Source organism: Mchenga conophoros, linkage group LG23 (genome assembly GCF_057382185.1).
Source record: "Mchenga conophoros isolate Kocher_MC1m ecotype Shallow Benthic linkage group LG23, M_conophoros_male_GT1.1, whole genome shotgun sequence".
NCBI classification, from domain to species: domain Eukaryota; kingdom Metazoa; phylum Chordata; class Actinopteri; order Cichliformes; family Cichlidae; genus Mchenga; species Mchenga conophoros.
Genome location: NC_140547.1, coordinates 12,651,298 through 12,667,012, shown reverse-complemented (window position 1 = coordinate 12,667,012; position 15,715 = coordinate 12,651,298). Strand labels below are relative to the sequence as shown.

General features: G+C 40.2%; 1 protein-coding gene across 2 annotated transcripts in view; it reads right to left on the bottom strand.

Annotated features, from left to right (window-relative positions):
- cyfip1 (cytoplasmic FMR1 interacting protein 1) overlaps positions 1 to 13,778 on the bottom strand; it is a 44,020-nt gene extending 30,242 nt beyond the window's left edge. For both annotated transcript variants that reach the window (XM_085265993.1, XM_085265994.1), the window contains exon 1: positions 13,493 to 13,778. The gene's annotated coding sequence lies outside the window, so the exon portion shown is untranslated. The remainder of the gene's footprint in view (positions 1 to 13,492) is intronic.
- Positions 13,779 to 15,715: the final 1,937 nt, after the last annotated feature.

Sequence of the window (15,715 nt, the reverse complement as noted above, 5' to 3'; positions counted from 1 at the left end):
GAGTGTAGGAAAGCTGAGCGCAGATGGAGAAAAACAAACCTCCAGGTTCATTATGACATTTATAAAGAGAAACTTCACAATTATAATTTACAACTGAGGAATGCAAGGAGGTCCTACTTCTCTGACATCATCACTAAAAACAGCCATAATGCTCGGGTCTTATTTTCTACAGTTGACAGGCTAACAAACCCTCCTGTGTCAGTGGCAGCTGAACTTCATTCGACCATGGCCTGCAATGACTTTGCCAAATTCTTCACTGAAAAAATCCAAAAAATTAGACAAGCAATTGGTACATCAACAGCAGATCCAGGATATGTACTGTGTCCACCAAAAAACTGTTTAAACACCATGAAACAGTTTCAACCTATTAACAGCAAAGACCTGGAGGACATCTTAGGTCAACTGAACTCCTCCTCCTGCTGTTTAGATGTCCTGCCAACAAGTTTTTTCAAAAAGGTCTCAAAGACTTTAGAGTCAGACCTGTTACAGATCGTCAACTTTTCTTTATTATCAGGTGTGTTTCCAGAATCACTAAAAACTGCTGTAATCAAACCTATACTGAAAAAGGACAATCTTGACAAGACACAAATGAACAACTACAGGCCGATCTCAAATCTCCCGTTTTTAAGTAAGATCATTGAAAAAGCAGTTTCTCAACAGCTCAGTTACTTCTTAAAACAGAATAATTGCTACGATGCCTTCCAGTCAGGTTTTAGACAGAACCACAGCACTGAAACCGCTCTGACCAAAGTGTTTAATGACATATGTCTGAATACAGACAGTGGAAAAATGTCAGTCCTAGTTTTACTGGATCTCAGTGCAGCATTTGATACAGTTGACCACAACATATTACTCAAACGACTGGAGAACTGGACAGGTCTTTCAGGAACTGTACTAAACTGGTTCAAAACATACGTAGAAAACAGGAAATACTTTGTATCAATAGGTAACTTCACATCTGAGCAGACAAGTATCACATGTGGAGTTCCCCAAGGTTCCATCTTGGGACCCCTTCTGTTTAACATCTACATGCTCCCACTGGCACAGATTATAAACAACAACAAAATAAACTATCACAGCTATGCAGATGACACACAAATATATATCACAATGTCACCAGGAGACCGAGGCCCTGTACAGGCTCTTGGTAAATGCATTGAGGAAATCAATGACTGGTTGTGCCACAATTTTCTCCAGCTAAACAAAAACAAAACTGAGGTAATAGTCTTTGGCGCCAAAGAAAAACGATTACAGGTCACCAGAGAACTTCAATCTATACATCTAAAAACCACAAACCAGGCGAGAAATTTGGGTGTAGTGATGGATGCAGACCTAAACTTAGAAAAACACATTAAGACAATAACAAAGTCAGCTTACTATCACCTCAAGAATATATCAAGGATAAAAGATCTGATGTCTCAACAGGACCTGGAAAAACTAGTCCATGCATTCATCTTTAGTAGGCTTGATTACTGTAACAGCATCTTTACAGGTCTACCTAAAAAATCAGTCAGACAACTACAGCTCATTCAGAACTCTGCTGCTCGAGTCCTCACTAAGACCAAAAAAGTGGACCACATCAGTCCAGCTCTGAGGTCCTTACACTGGCTGCCTGTCCGTCAGAGGATAGACTTTAAAGTTCTGATGCTGGCCTATAAAGCTCTGAATGGTTTAGGACCAAAATACATCAATGACCTCCTGACCCAGTATGAACCATCCAGATCCCTCAGGTCATCTGGATCCGGTCTTTTATCAGTTCCCAGAGTCAGAACCAGACACGGAGAAGCTGCATTCAGCTTTTATGCTCCTTATATCTGGAACAAACTCCCAGAAAGCCTCAGATCAGCTGAAACACTCAGTTTATTTAAATCCAGGTTGAAGACTCACCTGTTCTCAGCTGCATTTGAATAAAGCACCAAATCCACACTTTAAGCTTAAATTTCAAAACTTACATTTAACTACTGATTTTATCTACTGTTCTGATTTTATCTGTTTTGATTTTATATACTGTTGTTTGTTTGTTTGTTTGTTTGTTTGTTAACTAGTTAGTTAGTTTATTTGCTTGTTTTATTCAATTTTAAATCATGCTTTTTATTTGTTCTTGTTTCTAATGTCTCTGTAAAGCACTTTGAATCACCTTGTTGTTGAATTGTGCTATACAAATAAACTTGCCTTGCCTTGCCTTGCCTTGCCTCATGCTAAAATAGGCAAATGTTCAAACTCTAAACCAAGACAGATGTTGAGAGGCCAGAGGTAAACTAACCTACTAACCCACAGTGCATTCTCTAAAGTAGCTCCGCTAACACGGCTTAAACTAAGACAGCAGAGATTTTATTTGCAGGAGGCAGCTCAGGTGCCAGGTATTAACCTGTCGGCCGGTCTGTCAGCCTGCAGGCAGCAGAATAAGGGAGGGGTGGGGGGGTTGCTAAAGTCATACTGAGGACCTCAAACACAGTGAAACGATGCAGCGGCAGACAGAGAAGCTTCACACCATGTTTAGATTCCCCTTTATGCAACAGCCTCAGACTGTCCGGACACTTCCTGTCCAAAGCCTCAGCCAATGAGGTCACTGCTGAATCATAACCTCAGCACCGCTGAAAACAACAATCTCACTGGGCTACTGGGCTATTACGTTCAACTTCAGTCACTGTCTCGGCTACAATGACAAACGTGTCTAATGTGAAAACGAAATAATGGAGATGAAAGTCAGACTGTTTTACCACATTCAGTTTTACAATGATTCTCTCGTTCGGCCTTTCAGCGCAACATTTCCTTTTTCCTCTCCACAAAAGTCCATCGTCATTCTGTCCAGTTTATGCAGTTGAATCATAGTTCAAAGTTTAAGTAAATAAGATTAAATAGCGACGAGTTTCTCCTTTTTTAAAGTTTAATGAATCTACTATTAGTACTGACCAAAATTCATTTCTTTGGCGATGAGCAGCCCCCCCAATCTGACAGCAGCTTTTTTATTTACCTGCTAATCTTGGCACAATTTTCCTGCCTCAGTTCCATTCAATTTTATTTATACAGTGCCAAATAATAACAACAGTTGCCTTAAGGCGCTTTATGTTGTAAGCTAGAACCTACAATAACACAATCATATGACCCCCTATGAGCAAGCACTTTGGCGAAAGTGGGAAAGAAAAACTCCCTTTTAACAGGAAGAAACCTCCTCACCCATCTGACCACAGGACTGTGTTTCATGAGCGCAATAGTGTGCCACATGTCCCAGTTATTTTTTTAAATACATCATCAATGACTGCACTGGCTGCTCATTTCTTTAAAGATATTTTTTTATTGTTTGACCGTTTGCTTTCTGACAAACTCTGGTTCGTCAGAGCCCGTTTCCTTTTTAAAACTTTTACAGACGTATTTAGTGTCTAATTTAGTGCTTTCTGAGAAATGTTTTTGATTTTTTATACTTTGAGCTTATTTCTGTGTTGTTCCCAAAACCTTCAAGTGTATAATTATATTTCATTTATTCTGCTGATGCCTCTCGAGTTTTGCGTGTCACTTTAATCGATTCTATAATTTGAATTCATTCTATAATTTATTTTTGAAAGATTTTAGGCTTATTTTAATTCTATTATTGTGTATTTAGTGTTTTTGTGATGCATCCTGATGCTGCATGTGGTCAACAGATTTAGTTTAAAAGTGGACAGATGAGCTGTATTAGGAGTAGAGCTGGGCGATAGAACGATAACGATATGTATCGCGATATAACTTTTACTCGATAGAGAAATTAAGCTATCGCGATAGACCTCGTCGCTCTTGTCCTCTTAAAAAAAAAAAAAAAAAAAAAAAAAAAAAAAAAAAGATCAGCCAATCCAAATTAAGTAGCGCAGAGCCGAACCAATCACAGCCGCAGCGTCACGTCGCGTGACTTGTTACGCACAGCACAAGTGCCAAGCCGCACGTGTGTTTGTTTGGGAAGCAGCCAGCGGGTAATGGAGGAAATGAGTGTGCCGACTAGAAAAATCAACCGAGCGTGACCGAAGAGAAAACAGATAATGGTTCCAACGCCGGAGAGATTGTCGAACGGAAGAGCCATAGAAGTTCCGTAGTGTGAAGGTATTTCGGCTATTTCAAGTCTGACAAAAAACAGAGTAGCGTGCACTATAAATTGTGCCGAAAGCAAGTCTGGAAATACAATAAACTGGTGCATGCGTCACACTGTGCGCCACGTTATTGTTTCGGTGAAATGAATTTCTACAATACTGTTACTGTTAATTCTACTCTCTGCAGTGTTTAAATGCTTACATATACACACAGTTACTGTCCGTCCACACATACGACTCGGTTCTGCTTCTATGCCCCAGCTTTGTTTACTTTTTCCCACCGAGGCTTCTAGACTTCTGATTGGCCAACATTTCTGCACGGTTAGGAATCTAGCGCCACCTGCTGCTTTGGCATGTTCATAGCAGCGTTTTCCTTCATTTCTGCCTTTATGTGTGGACGGGATTATTTTTTAAAACGAAAACGGAAAATCTCCGTTTTCAAAAATACCCGTGTACGTGTGGACGTAGCCTCAGTCTCTGACTGGAAGCGCTAATTCGTCATTCGGCTTTTGTCAGACTAAAGTAACTGTTACAACTGTTTGAAAAGCTCAGCTATACAACAAGGAGAGATTGAGAATTTCCTTTTAGTTCTCAGTTTATTTGATATTGACAAAAGTTAGTCAGTTTTGTCTGTTCTTCTGTAAAACAAACTAAGATTTATTTTTAGAATTAATATTTTGTTTCTAAGTGGAATTGACAATTTAGTCTGTTTCGTTTGTTCTATTTTGAAACTTAAACGCTTTAGCGGCTGCCTTTTGTGTAGTTTGCAATATTTGCCTTTATTTATCTGAAAAAGTCTCATGTTCCTTAAGTACATCTACCCTGTTGAACTTATTATGGGAAATAAATATTTAAAAACAAGCTGCTGATTATTTCACATTTTACTTGTGAGCAACGGCACATTTAAATCTTACAAATATAGTTATTTGGCTTATATCGTGATAGATATCGTTATCGCCTGAAATGAAAAAAACATATCGTGATATGAAAAAATCTCATATTGCCCAGCTCTAATTAGGAGGTGTTTGGTATGCTCTGCTTTGCTTTGCATTCTCACTGCTGCTGACTGTCTAACGTCACTGATACCCAACAATCAAAAGACCTTTTGCAATCAGAACTGACAGCGAGTCCAACAATTCACACCAACTGACCACCAAAACAAAAGCTCAGCGGTCACAGCGTGTGCGGGATCACCGAAGGGGTCACCGAGCTGCTGATCAGCAGATGGAAACATACAGTGGGGGAAAAAAATACGCAACTAAATAGATTTTTAAAAGTCTGCATCAGCATAAAAATCAGCCGATTCTTTGTGTACGGCAACTTGACTGCGTTTCTTTATGCCATCCAAAAGTTTACTTTCATTCGATGAATACTTTCCAGGTTACACGCCTCAGAGCATCTGCACATGAAACTTTCAGGGCTGAAAAACTAATTTAAGCTCCATTAGAAACTGCAGCCAAATTAATTTTAAACCCACTCCAAGAGTCACAATCTAAACACTAAATCTGGTTTTAGTTCCGCATGTTTTTCCCCTCTAACCACCTCAGAGTATGATGGGATGTGTTATCACCATCATCATCATCATCATTTCAAAAGGTAAACCTTCAAGCCCAACATCACAAATGTTCCATATTTTATTGATTTTAGATGTAATGACACCCCCACCCAAAACAAATAATTTAAAATTAAAGGCTGAAAGTATCATCAGGATTTATGAAATGACTGTTTGGGTGGTGATTTGGGAAATAACTGTCAGCTGGGGTGGTTCGTCTAAATCTGTAAACTGTTCTGGTGAGCTGGAGCCACGGCCCCACCCGTATGACTCATGGGATATTTGGTGGTTGATGCTAAGAAAAGAACATTTAATCATGGCTTCAGTGTTGTCATCCAACACCGAAGAACAATAGAAGCTCATTAATCTTAATACAGTCAGATACACAAAATTATAAAACAACTGTGTCAGAGTTATCATCTCCTTTGGTGTCATTTATTGAATTTGATGTTTGAAGTCTAAAGAAACAAGACATATTCACAATTTATTCAATTAAAAGGCCTCAGCAGCATATGGAAGAACCATAACAACCGTGCACCTCTTCCTCATGCTGATCACTAACTTGGTCACCATACCAATAAACGACACCAAACACGTGTCGGTAGCAGAATGAGCTGTTTAGCATTGGCACAGCCCACTTAACTCTGCTGCTCAACCCACAAATGAATTTTCAAACAACATATATTCTTAGTTTTTGTGATAAGCTTATATTCATCATCAAATGCATACCAAAGACCTGGATGGTGGAACACAAGCTAAGGCATGCACTCCATAGTGATATCTATAGAACATGTGCAGCTGCTCTTCTGATGCACATACACAAATAGTTGCTTGGCACTGTTTAGACTTCCTCACATTAATGAGACTGCATAAAAAGTTTCACAACAAAACAAAACAAAACAAAAAAAAGTGTCTCTTTGAAAACATTTCACCTCCACTTTTTAAAAAATGTTTAACTATACAATAGCTTTGCATAATTCACAGATCTCTCTCTCCCCCCCAAAAAAAATCCTCTTTTATCTCAGTGGAGCCTCAGTGAGTGAAACAAACCGTTTGAGCTCCCCTTCCTTCCCAGAACTGGACTGCCGCTAGTCTGGTTTTGGTGAGTTTGGAATCCCCGTCTTTAAACTAGCTTTATTGTGACTGGATGCCTCTGACAAATAATTTGAGTAGCAGGAAAGTGGAACTTCTGATCCTTAGATTACCACATTAAACATATCAGCTCTCTCTGACATCACAGAGATCCAAAAAGTAGAGCAAAATGTGATAAATTGGGTGCTCAGAGCAGTCAGGGATTACCGTCCAAACACTGAGCTCATCATTAGAAACTTCTGCCATGGGAAGAGGAAGAGGCAGACAGTTACAGTCTAGATGGTGACATGTTGTCTTTTCTTAAGAAATCTGAGACGACAAAATGACTGAGGTTTGTGACATTATTGCAGTTTTTATTTAAAAATAACTGCTTTCAACATAGAACAAAATATCTGTAAGGCTGACTTTTGCAATAGCCAGCAGTCAGAGTTTGAATTCATATTGACTGACAGCATTGATTTTAATTGATTGCACTGCAATCTCACAGTCATTTTTTAATATCAGAGCCAACCAACGCAAAAATGCAGTCCTGTTACTTTAGCTACACTGAGGTGGAGCACAAGAAATACATTTCTATGCAACTTGTGCTCTTATTAAATGTTTTCTTGACCTGGGAGTAAAAATAGATTTGGCTCGTTGCAAAACAGTTTTACAAAAAAACAGAAGGAAGTCAGCTGGGAATAAATGCAAAGAGCTGATGATTTATAAATTAGCCAAACAAAGATGAACTGCCAACAGTTAAGTAAGCACCATTACAGACTACAGATCAGTCATCAAAAACTGGCAAAACAGGGAAGTATAAACCACAGAGAGAGCATGTGATGCGTGGTCGACTTCAGTACGGGGGAAGAACTCCTAATTTACCCTCATGTCCACTAAAATCGAAAGTAACCAATAAAAAAGGAGATGCAAATTTCAACAAAGATCTTTTTTTTTTTTTTTTAACTGAAAAACTGCTGCAGAGGGAAAAAAGATGTAAGCACAAAGAACAACTGCTGCTGAGTCTGCTGATCAGCTTTAACTCAGGAGGGAAACCATGTCCTGTATGTAAGAAAAAAGGAACCTTGACTTCAGTGCACAGTTCCTGTTAACATGTCTAGAGTTATGTCCTCATACAAGCGTTATTTTAGCCTGTTAGTTTGTGAGCTGTTGCACACACTCCTGAAGCTGCACACCATGTGTCTGCAGGCGTAACAGCGCAATGAGAAGATTAAAACCACCATCAAGCTTGTGGCCGAGGTGCGCTAGACAGACGCAAACGCAAGCTAAACATCAGCCGAGCAATTATCATAAACGAGAAAAGAATCAAGAAAGAAACAAGAGGTACAATCTGGCAAAGTGCTGATCCCAAAGAAAACTGCCTGTATGTTTGAAGGGCAAAGAGCAACTGTAGGTGGGCTGTGCATGAAATTATAAAAATTCACCGGACTTCCTACAGCGTCACCGCAGTTTTTTCAACTCTCTAACCTCCGAGGTCACAAAGAGGGGATATCCCTAATACGATCATCTCCCTCCCACTCACCAGCTCTTTAAACCTTCTGCTTGTGAGAGGCAGCCAATCAGAATAAAGTTATCTTGGGGGAGGGGGGGCTAACGGCTCATTTTACACAGAGACTGAGATTAATGCTAAATTATCAGATAAAGGAGGATTATTTTGAGCTGTGAATCAACCAAAGCCACTCTAGGAGATGCCAACATAAAAATTTAGAGGTGGAATTAGAAGAAAAGAAAAGTGGAAGTATGTGTTTTTCCTGTAAAATGACCTTTTAATGTTATTTTCTGCAAACAGCAGCTGTGCAGCCTTCTTTTTTAAAAGAAGGAAGCATCAGTTTCTCTGACTGTATGCTTGGCACTGCTGGAGTGTAATTGTCACACGTCACATAAAAAGATAAAAACACTTTAAACAAAGAGCAGCGGATCACACTCTCAGAGGATTTTCACATCAGCACGCAGGGAGGAAGCCACATACGCTTCATATTCCTCTCAAGTGAAAAAACAAACAGATGTAAATCTAAACCCTGCACAACATCAGGCTCACATGTGTTTCCAAACATGGCAACCAGGCAACACAACACAGCTGCGTCGACTAACGCCATTCGCTGGGTGCATGAAACAGTACCAGCCTGAAGGAAGTCAGAGATGTTTTTCATGACAGAGGTGTGAAAACAGTTTTGCACTTTCTTATTTGCAGGTGACAACACAAAGCTTTTGGTTATCAGTGCAGAATCAATCTGGCAGTCGAATTAGCTGATCCATCCGTCCAAGCAGCAGGGGCGGATCTACTGTGGGGCCAGCAGATAATCGCTTGCCACCCAAAGTGCCACCCTCATTTTGCACATGACAATGTTGTTTATTACAATAAGCTAACATTAACCCTTTGAGCCTAGCTACAATTAACAATGAATATAAATGATAAAACTAAATATATTGCATACTGCCCCCCTTAAAAATGGGAAACAGCTTTGTTTCTTGTTGTCAGTAGCAACCGATCGTGCAGATTTCTGATATTTTGTGTAAACGTAAGCATGTAACAATGTAATTATTTCTAATAAAAGATGGTGAAACTTAAGTTAGACTTGTGTTTCTAACTGGTCCACCTCATGTTGTGTAGCTTTCTGGATTTTATACTTACTGGGCTACATAGTAACCTAAAAATTTGCATTTTTTAATGTAACTGACGTGTTTAATTATTGGGGCTAAAGCCAATATAAAAGTTACAGGCTAGGTTTATATGAAACACATGTATATGTGTATTTTAACCACATATTAAAGAATCTAACATTTTCATATGTGTAACCAAAAAAAAGGGCTTTGATTTTGCCACCCCATCTGATTTCCATACCACCCTCAGAAAATTTCTCCAGATCCGCCCCTGAAAATCATCTTTGAAATATCCTCGCTGCACGACACCTACAACATCATCCCGACCCAAACACGGCGATCCTCGTGTCTGTGCAGGCTGGATCGTGTTTGTCTTCTGTATTTTATTTTCTGATTTCCTGATAACCTGCTTTTTGTTTGACTTACAGAACTTTGCAAAAATCGCGAGTTAATCTTGATTCTTGAGTAGTGTCGTTATGATAAGTTATTATGACTAAGGAAAATACTTGTTACCATTTCTATACCACAGGGTAAAAACATTAAAAGATAAATAAATTAGAAGGCCTTTCTAACCCTAACCCCCTGGCCAAATGGTACAATAATCGTCATTTTTGGGTACAAAGGTAATCGACTACAGCAATCTGTAAAACACAGTGGTGATAGCGATGTTACAGAAAAGTCCCATCACATTATGATCCACGACGGAGCATCTGGAAAGTATCTAATTTGCAACGGCTTCATCAATTATCCCAAACACACTACCCTATGCAGCGAAAGCATACCTGGATAGAAAAAACACAGGGGAACACTATCAGTCATGAATGGGCCTTCCCAGAGCTCAGACCTCAACATCACTGAAGCAGTGTGGGATCATCCTGACAGATAACAGAACAAAAGGCAGAAACATCCAAAGAAGAGCTTTGAATGTCCTTCAAGAAGCCTGGAGAACTATTCCTGAAGATCCTCACAGAGAGCTGCTCAGAGACTTAAGACTCTGCTGAAGGATAAAGACGCTCAAACCAAAACTTGACTTCCAAGCTCATTAGAATTACACAAACTACGTTTTTACCTTATATATTGTATTTACATCTATGGTTTTCACACATTTCACTGCCCCCATTTCCAGTTTTACCAGAATGAAGGTCAAGCCTCAAACTGCAAACCCTACTTACTTGTTTACTTTTACAAGCAAAAGATGGAGAGATTTTTTTCATAAAGGTGATTCTGTCTTAAGAGGGCCAACAGATTCACATCTGCAGAAGTTAACAGATATAAAACACAGAAGCCTCTCAGCCGCTTCCTGCTATGTTACAGTGTGAACAGTTTGCTATAATCTATTACCTGAGGTTTATTATTTAAAGGCTTACAGGATCACAAAAATAAAATAAAATGGCAGCTTCTACCAAAACAACATTAGATGTAGTCTAACTCACACTATCTTGCCTCATCACCAGCCCTCCCTCCCGCTTGCCTTCCTTCCTTCCTTCCTTCCGCCACATCTTCCAGCACACACTGATAAGTAAAGCACTTCATAAAAAGAGTAAGAACAAAGCTGTGACAAACAGGGCAGTTCTTTCTCCTTACAAATCCTAACAGCACCCCCCAATGTTTTAATATTCCCAGTAAAGCCCTTTCAATGGCTTTAGAAAGGTGCTCTGTTATATGAAGTTCATCCCACAATACACACATATCCAGTCATCCACCCATTCACACACACATTCACACACTGGTGATAGCAAGCTACATTGTAGCCACAGCCACCCTGGGGCGCACTGACAGAGGCGAGGCTGCCAGACTCTGGCAGAGACACAGACCTCTGACCACCACCAGTAGGCAACGGGTGAAGTGTCTTGCCCAAGGACACAACGACCGAGACTGTCCAAGCCGGGGCTCGAACCGGCAACCTTCCGATTACAAGGCGAACTCCCAATTCTTGAGCCACGATCGCCCCCACGATCTGGCTCTCTTGCACAGCATGTCTTTTATCCTGTCTTCCTTCTCTCACCTCAACCGGTCGCAGCAGATGGCCGCCCCTCCCCGAGTCTGGTTCTACCGAAGGTTTCTTCCTTTTAAAAGGGAGTTTTTCCTTCCCACTGTCGCCAAAGTGCTTGCTCATATGGCGTCATTTGATCGTTGGGTTTTTTTCTGTGTTTTATTATAGGGTCTACCTTACAATATAATAAGTGCCTTGAGGCAACTGTTGTTGTGATTTGGCGCTGTATAAGTGAAATTGAATTGAAATAGATCTGAAAATTACTGTACGATTATATGAACTTTCTATAGAAAGTATTTAAATATAGATATAATTTCTATATAATAACCGATGTCCTGTAACCGATGCCCTGTTAGAATGCCAGGGTTTTGTGATGTAAAACAATGACAACAAGATACATCACTTCAGGACCTTTTCCACCATTAATGTGACCTTTAACCTGTACAATTCAACTAAAAAAAAAAAAAAAAAAAAAAAAAAAAAAAAAAAAAACCACACAAAACAAAACACACACATAAGGAAAAAAAAAAAAAAAAAAAAAAAAAAAAGAGTGAGAAACTTCAATAATAACCTAACGGCATAAATACGAGGATCCTTAAACAGGAACTGTGTTGGGCAACTGATTTTATTGCAGAATTCAGCGCATTTTCTTCAGGTCCCTCCACAGAAGAGCATGACACTGCCTCCCCCGTGCTTCACCATAGGTATGCTGTTCTGTGGTCATGTGCAGTGTTGCTTTTGAACCAAACAAACCATCTGGAATCATATTTTCATCAGTTTTTAGTTGTTGGTGAAGTCACTGTTGTGTCATGTTTTTTTCAGGTATTGATGACCATCTGAGAGCAGCAAAAAATTGATTTTAAATCAGAGTCAATGTCCTCTGACTATTTGGCATTAATCTGAATGTGCTTGGTTAATTATCCCCACCCATATCCACATTTATAGGTGGGTGCACACACTTATGCAAACATATTATTTTAGTTTTTCTACTTTTATCTCCACCCCCAAAAAAGGTTTCAGTTTGTTTTTCTGTTGAATTGTGTAGGTTAATGATCACATGTAGGGTTCTGAAGTGATTCATCTGGTGTCATCCTCTATGATGCGGTTTTTATATCTACTTTATCTCAGGCATGGTGCAAACGAGCGCTTTGTTTTTGCTTATTGGTTGCTTCTTTTGAATAAAATAGAAGCTCAAACAGGAAGGAGGGCCTGACACTGCAGAGTATTAAAATATGTAATATAGTTTATAGCTTAGAATGATTTTTTAGCAAGTATTTATATTTTATGCTGTCTTATAGAAATAAATATCAAGTTAAAAAAATAATTTTGTTTATTTTGTTGTCTGATAAAAAATTCAACAAAATTAGAAATTTGAGTAAAGTTAAACTCACTGTCTCTGCAGAATGTAAACTGTACATCAACTGTAGATCAAACTCCAGCATCAGTTTGAGCAACCGAGACATCATTTCTCTTTCAACACATGAACACAGCAGTGAGTGTCAGCACAGTTGGGGGGTATATTCTGGAACTTTCAACTTTAGTCTCCAAACGCCGAATAAACCAAAATACCTAACTAAAACGCGTTCAAAGGATGACTGAGTTGATTTACTGGATCGTGAATGCAGCATCAGGACACAGGGGAATACAGATAGTTCTTGAACACACCTCTCCTGACTGTAATTCCCAAAGGAAAAAACAGAAGAAGAAAAAGTCGAGAAAAACCCCAAATGTTAAGCCTCACGTTTTAAACTCGGCGGTTTTTAGTTTGAAAGTGAAAAACTTTGACCGTTTTAAATCTCTGACCCCGGCTCTCACTCCCGGTGCCTCTCTCTGAAGTCCAGGTGTTACTTTTATCAAGTAAAATTAACTCGTCGGTAATGAAACGCGATGACAGTGTGTGATTAAAGCGGTTCTTTGGTGTGAGGCTGTCCTGCCTCCAACAGGACTCTGCGGTAAAAATGGCTCTTCGTGCCGTGGCCTGAGATTAGTCACAGCTCGGGCCTCGAGCAGGAAAACGGCTCTGCGACAAGCTGTTCACCTCCTTAGAGCTGATTATCTTTAGATCCGAGCCTGTTTTTACCGCATGGAGCCCCAACAAGGAGGAAACTGCCGAACCGAAGCGGCACAACTTTTTCTTTTTCCAGCCGTGGGCGAGTTAGCTGGAAACCAACTCTGCGATCAATCGTTTCTACTCACCCGGAGTTGTTGGTTTGCAGGGAAAACTTGTGCCTTTATAACCCGACTACAGCGCCATAAAGCTGGGAAGTTATCCCTCTCGCGACCCTGGAAGTCCCGACTTTGGACGGCTTTAATCCAAGAATCGCGTCCTGCCCTCGGTCCGTGTTATTATCATGGGCGGGGGACAGAAGCAGAGCTGGGAGTTCCTGTCCCTGAAACAGGGAAACTCAACAGGAAACTGAAAGAGCTGCCGTGCTGGACTCCTCCGCTAGGGCCGAAACTCCGAGGATAAAAGGTGCAGTCGGAGGAATGTGCCGTAGAAGTCTGTCAAAGTATGGAGGGCGGTTAGTGCCACAAGACACAGCCAACAAGAATCTGCTCGAAGTATGGTGGGTGGTTAGTACCCCAAGGCGGAGTCGATATCAATCTGTCAAAAGTAGATGGAAAAAGTGTTTGTGTAAATGGGCGAATAATACACGTTGAATAAAATGCTTTGAGTGCTCAGGCAGAGTAGAAAAGCGCAGCATAAGGACTTTTTCCGTTTATGGAGAGTAGTTATTACCACAAGATACAAACAAGAAGAACCTGCCCAAAGTACGGAGAACAGTTAGTTCCAACAGAACGAAGCCCGTGGAATGCTGTAAGAGCCTGCTCCATGTATGGGGGTTAGTTGGTGCCACAAAATAAAGCCAACAAGAACCTTCCCCAGTAGGAAGTTTTTGTGACTTTTTACGGAATCAAACTCAAAGTAATGTAAGTACTTCCAAGCTTTAGCTCTTCTGGACTCCATTTTATTATTATTCTGCAAATGGACACAATTGAAGTAGAATAAAATAAAATAAGCATAGGAGTTTGGCTGTGTATAGAGAGCGACTAGTGCCAAAAAATTATCACATTGTGGTAATATACCAAAAGAGCCTTGTGAAGAATGGAAACCAATTAAAAAGGTGGAGCTTCAGAAATAAACTAGAATGCTCTGAACTCTTTAATGAACTTACCAAGAAGGTGAAGACTGACAGAGTGAGCCAATCCTGAGCATGACTTTCTTCAAAGCAGAAGGAGATCATGCTCCCGCTTTCTCACCCAAAGGAGGGAGCATGTTGATAAATTTGGCAGTGGTCATGTGAAACTAAAGTTTGACTGGCTCACGAACAGAATCACTAAATGTAACACAAGATCTGAATGCCTTCCAATAAAATATAATGTTCTCTCTCTCTCTCTAGGATTATATATCTGTAAAGGATTTCTGGATATCAGCCACTTCCTCTGCCTGCCGGTGGTACATACCGTGCATGGGCCTGTCCTTCCATGATGGTCCCTTAGGCTGTGCAAGGATGCCCCTGAGACAATCTAGCACATAACAGAAGGGTGCAAGATGCTAGCAAGCAGAGCATAGATTGAATGCCATAATTAAGTTGCCCTGGAAGTCCTTAGGTCAAATGGGACACCCCCCTAGCGTGGTGGAGAGTGACCGAGCTAAGATCCTGTGGGACTTCAAGTTAAAGACAGACAACCTGGTGATGGCTAACTAACATGACTAGCAGAGGAAGAGGACCATAGTGATAGATGTAGCTATACTGAGTGACAGCAATATCATGAAGAAGGAACACAAAAACCTGGAGAAGTACCAAGGGCTGAGAGAAGAACTCGAGAAGATGTAGAGGGTGAAGGTAACAGTGGTCCCTGTGGTAATCGGAGTATTCGATGCAGTGATCCCCAAGCTAGGCAAGTGGCTCCAGCAGATCCCAGGAACAACATCAAATATCTCTGTCCAGAAGAGCGCAGTCCTAGGAACGGCTAAGCAACTGGGCAAGCTACCCTCAAGCTCCCAGGAGGACCTGAACTTGAAGGATAAAGTGTGTGTGTGTGTCTCTGCTGGATATTGCCTCTAGCCAGTATCAATAAAGACTGTTGGCAAATAATTTCATCAAACATTCATCTTACATAATTACTTTTTCTAAGGTTCAATTCCTAGTTAACTGTGTGGCCCTAATATTTACAGTTACTCACACAGTACAGTTGTGTGTTTTGAGCTAAGAGTGGACTTTTTGCCAAGTGTGAGGGACCAAGCAGCCAAGACATAGAGGACAGGAAAAAATGTCTTCAAAATGGGTTTTCTTCATTTTAAACCTCAAAAAAAGTTCAAAAGACAAAATTCAAAAATATAATTAGCGGGCCCATAAAAGAGGTCAACTAAATATAACTCTACAAAAAGTAATGTTCAGAAACTTAAAACAAAGT